Below are 5,213 nucleotides of genomic sequence, written 5' to 3' on the forward strand. Positions count from 1 at the left end.
TTATATAAAAGTCAGTAAGTAGAAAAGCGTCATTAAGTCATTAGTTGAGTAAAAAAAGTTGTTTACTCCGAATTTGATCCATAATAAATTCTTTTTATTGCTTAAATGCAATAGCTTTTATATATAAATATAACACAGAGGCCCACTCAAATTGGTACTTAGAAACAAAAACAAAAACAAAAATGGCCATTTCAAAACACTTTCTTCTAGTCGTATTGTTCTTTCTAGTTTTCTCATGCGGTAAAATCCTCTTCTTCTTCTTCTCCTTCTTGTCCTTTTTGGCCGTGGGTATTAAATTTGATAGAGTAATCTACTAAAAGGTGAGGTTTGAGTGGGTGCATAGCCCTGGAAAATTCATTAAGTTTCCTTCTATTTTGTATTCTTAAAACTCTTTGTCGTATTTTATTTCTTAAATGACGAATATGTTTTAAATTTGTTATTTTTTTTTTTTAAAATTAGGATGCTCTCTTAATCCGAACTCGCTTGAACTTTTAAAGATCTCATAATGCGTGTACATTAATGATAATGTGTGACTATGATTTGTTTGCTTTTTTAGTATATTTTATATTAGCCATCAATCATGTACTGGTATTTTGTTCAAGTAAAAATCAGGTTAGGAGAGGATCTTGGTCCTTTTTTTTTTCTCCTTCCTCTTCTAATAGTATTTAAGTACATTAACAAACATCCTCTATATTTATAATTCCAAAATTAATTTTTTCTCTTTCTTCTTATGATATTATCTTCATTTGTCCAAAAAAAAAAAAACTTTAAGACATTTTCTTAGGTATTTTTTCTTGTTCCTTCATGCGGTATTACCATTCCTCTCAAAATTATACATATCAAAGTAAATTCATCCCTCTCAAAATTATGTTTTATATATTGATCAATTATTAAAACATAAATTTTTATAATAGTTATATAGAGGGTTTGGTTTGAGAAAATCGAAGAGCAAATTCATATTTAAAATTAAGTGTTATCTCTATTACATTTAAGTAGTTTCAAAATGACATATTTAATGTCCTTTTTATCGTTGACTAAGCCTTGGAGGGAAAATTCAAAAAATGACGGCTTCATTTACTTATTCTACTGTCATACCTTTTGCATCTTTTTGGCTACCAAGTTAACTTCTTCTTATAATTATTCTCTTGAGCTTTACGTTGGACTTTCTCAATATTAGCAAGTCTTTATTATAAATTAGTATAAATATGTAATAGAAGCCTAGAAATAACAACATGCATCTAAAAATAGAGTAATATTATATTTACACCACTCTTTTACATAATTTTTATTATATCATGATGTGGCATATGCCACAACCACACAAATTCTATTATAATATTTAAAAATTTAAAATAATTAAAAATTTGTGTGATGTGGTATATGCCACATCATGATATATAAATATGGTGTAAAAGAGTGGTGTAAATGTAACATTACTCCGAAAAATATTAGTTTAGTTTGAGTAGTTTACATAAAAACTTGGGTTCATATCATATCAAGTTTTATAGCAAATAAGATTAACATAAAATGTGATATTTTATCTAACTAGCGGGATATAGTTATGAATGATCCGTTAGAATTTTAATTAATTAAAATTTATAATTACTATTTGGTCTTTCACTTTTATTATTAGTTTTTTAATGTTTAATCTAAGCAGTTTCTTAGTAGTTGAATAGTATCCTTAACAGTTATTTTTTATGGAAAGACTTTTGCATACTTTAAAAGGGGAACAATTATTGGTCCCAAATATACGCAATTAATTCGGATTTCTCAAAACCATCGTTCTGAGAATTGCATTGCATTGTAATAATCTGTAATCTTTGAAGAAGACAACAACAATAATTGCTATGGTTGGATGTTAATGATAACGTTGTTCCGCTTCCACAAATTCCGTGGAATGTAAGAATATGTATATATATAATAGTTATGATATGAATATATATCGTGATTCAGAGTGTTTTTAATTAATCATCTTACATGATCTTCCACTTTTTAAGAATAAGAAAAAAAAAAAAAATTCTGTAGGAGAGAATATTTACGTAAAGATAATTATGATTTAAAATGATAATAATAAAAAAGTCACCGGTAACCACCATATCCATTTGCCTTGCCGGAGATTTAGTACAATGTAGTTATGAAAGATGACACAATTCTAATCACATATGTCCAGAGTTTCATCAATGGAGGTTTAGATTAGTCAGGATATCCATTTAAACTTTTGGATTTTTTGATAGTCGTTGCAAACACAATGATTTAGACTACACCACCATCACCAGTAGAGAGATCGGTATACTTTAATAACTATACTGTTAAAATGTGTCGTCTCACTCGCTCAAAAAAATAAAAAAAAAATAAAAAAAAAAATATTTCAGCCATTGATGGTGACTTTCTCTTTGTAATTTTTTTAATAAAATATTTAAATTTAAGATAAAATTAAATCAAAGGTTTTATATGAATTTTAGATTTAAATAATATTTATGGTAAAATTTTATTAAAAAAATAAATATAGATTAATAGAAAGTAGTTAATAATGCACAAAATATTAAATACAATTTAGTTTGTGAGAATTTCTGTTTTAATTATCTTGGATAAGCAAAATATTTTTGGGACGATAAGTCCAAAAACAAAATTGTATAAAATTTGAACTTAAAATGAACAATATCTTACTTGATAGGAATCTTACATGAATAATTCTTTTTAATACAATTCAAGCTGCAGATGATGACAAGCTATCTACTTCACTTTCAAAAATAGATTCATCACAATAAGAATTTAATCAACTTAATGAAATTACAAAATAATATTTGGGAAACCTAACTTGAATAAACTTAAAAACTTTCAATTTGATCCTTTATTTGATTGGTCCTCATTAGAAGAGGTAGTTTAAGTTCATCTCTAAGATTTATGTAAGATACATTCTATAATTAATTGATTCTTTTTATTATTTTTGGCTCCAGCTTCACTCGGTTGCGGTTATCCCCTAAGAGAACAATGTTTTTTTTTTTTTTTTTTTTTTCCTGAAATGGTGTAAGCAATTGTAAAATAAATGAAAATGTTTTATTTATATTACCATCTTATATCTCTTTTATAATACATGTGTATATGTATGTATATCAATAGCCATAGGTTCCTGAGCCACAGAATAGGATAAAGTTCTCGTTTATATGAAATAGTCATATATGGGAGATATGAGATTTTATTGTAGTTCAAAATCATGTTCACAACTATAAAACAGGAGTTGGGCACTTTGTTTTGTTAAGGTTGTTGCGTTGTCTGCCTTCGTTGGTGTGATGAATCTCGAATCACCAAAATAGAGATTTTAGGGCAGAGACACTTGTGCATACTGTATGCATTGGACTGGACCAAGTGAAGTTTGTAATTTTGTGTAACTACCATAACAGAAAAAACATAAACTTCACACCTGAGCACTTAGGCATATGTACCTTAATCCTGAGTGGGTAGTGTACCTTTGATTTGTAGACTGCGGTTTTTTATTAGAGTAGAAGGTGAGATTCTATTATTTAACGAATCAATACCCTGGCTAATTGGGATTGTAGCTCTATGGGTTCGAGAACACTATTTCATAGATATGGAATTCATAACTCCGAAAGGTTTAAAAGATACCACCTTGTGGGTCTTACAGGGTCTTGAACGATGAGGCTTGGCCAAGTGTTTGATGAACTGTTCATTAAACATTTATCATTCGATAAGAGTAAATTGGTCGCAAGGAAAAGATGTAACTGGAAGGTTATATTGGTATAGTGAACTAGTTCCAATTATCGGTATTCCATGAGAGTATATATGTAGTTGTCGCTAAATGGAAAGGCTTTAATCAGATAATTTAATCGGATTAAATTATTAAAGTTTCTGATAAACATAATGTTTGATTCAGGAGTGCATTGTTGTCCCTATAGTGGCGTCGGACAACGTTAACGCATTCGATACCTTATGTTTATGAGATAAAGGGGTACGGAACCAAATACGTTGAAGCTTGTTATTAAATATTTTCATATGGGTCCCCTAGGTAGTCAATAAAAGTTATCTTGGATGATATGTGCGAAAAATAATTTATTCTAATCTAATTTGAACTATTTAGAATCGTTCGGGAAATTAAATTAGACTAGTTCCAGAAGGTATTCAGAGACATGGTTAAATATAGTAAATGGTTTAATATATTTCTAGAGAAAGACTTACACGATTGTTATGTTTAATATTTAGCAATAGTGGGCTAAAAATATGATTGGTGGAGGAATACTTGCATGTATGGCATATATAGTTTTGGACTGATTTGATATTGTCCAAATTCCACTTTCTATATAAATGTGCCCGGATCACTATTACATGCATAAGATTTCTTTTTCATCAAGTTTTTGATCTCAAGCTCTCTCCTCCCATGGCCGAACCTTCCTTCTTCAATTCCTTTTGAATTTTGTGTTGAAATTTAGTTTCAAGCACAAATTAGTAAAGAGTTTCTCACATACAAGCTTGGAAAGTGTTACGGAAGCAAAAATGCCCACTTGTTACATCTAAGAACCTTCCAAGATACCTTAGAAAGGTCCATTGGTGTTGAAACTTCAATTCGAAGGTAACAAACATTCTCACAACTCGTTTTAGTTGATCTTGGGGTCTAGGTTTGAGCTAGCCGAACTTTTGCATATTGGATGTTTTCTGGCGATTCCTTGTTTTTGACCCCATCACACTCACCACATGGGGTGCAGTCTACAATAAATTCATAGGTAAATTTTATTCCCATGCCAAGACAGTTGAATTGCGAGGTAAGATTGCTACTTTTACCCAAATAGAAGGTGAGCCATTCCATGAAGCTTGGGAACGATTTAAATTGCTTCTAATTCAGTGTCCACATCATAAATATCCTTTAGAGTTATTGAATCAATTTTTCTATGATAGACTGACATAGGCTTGTCAAGTCGTAGTTGATAATGTTGCAGGTGATGCTATGGGGGAGAATATTGCATAGGAGACTTATGAGTTGTACGAGATGCTTGGAGCAAATTGGCAGTGGAAAAGCGTTAGAGGGCGATCTTGTAAGATATATGAAGTGAATACTAACATTGAGTTGGCAATGCAGGCTTTGGAATTGACCAACCAGATGAAGAACATGTGCATAGTGATGATGGGACAGGGACAAAGAAATTCCAAAAAGATATGTGCTATTTGTGATAATGTTGGTCATGTAACTAATGGTTGTCCTT

The 5,213-nt window shown here is 30.2% G+C and overlaps 1 non-coding gene across 1 annotated transcript; it reads right to left on the bottom strand.

Annotated features, from left to right (window-relative positions):
• Positions 1-4,766: 4,766 nt before the first annotated feature.
• Positions 4,767-4,871, bottom strand: LOC116144125. Its single transcript, XR_004130221.1, has one exon. It is a non-coding gene; the product is annotated as a small nucleolar RNA R71 (small nucleolar RNA).
• Between the last annotated feature and the right edge of the window lie 342 nt (positions 4,872-5,213).

This window comes from Pistacia vera, unplaced genomic scaffold (assembly GCF_008641045.1).
Source record: "Pistacia vera cultivar Batoury unplaced genomic scaffold, PisVer_v2 Contig438, whole genome shotgun sequence".
Lineage (NCBI taxonomy): Eukaryota > Viridiplantae > Streptophyta > Magnoliopsida > Sapindales > Anacardiaceae > Pistacia > Pistacia vera.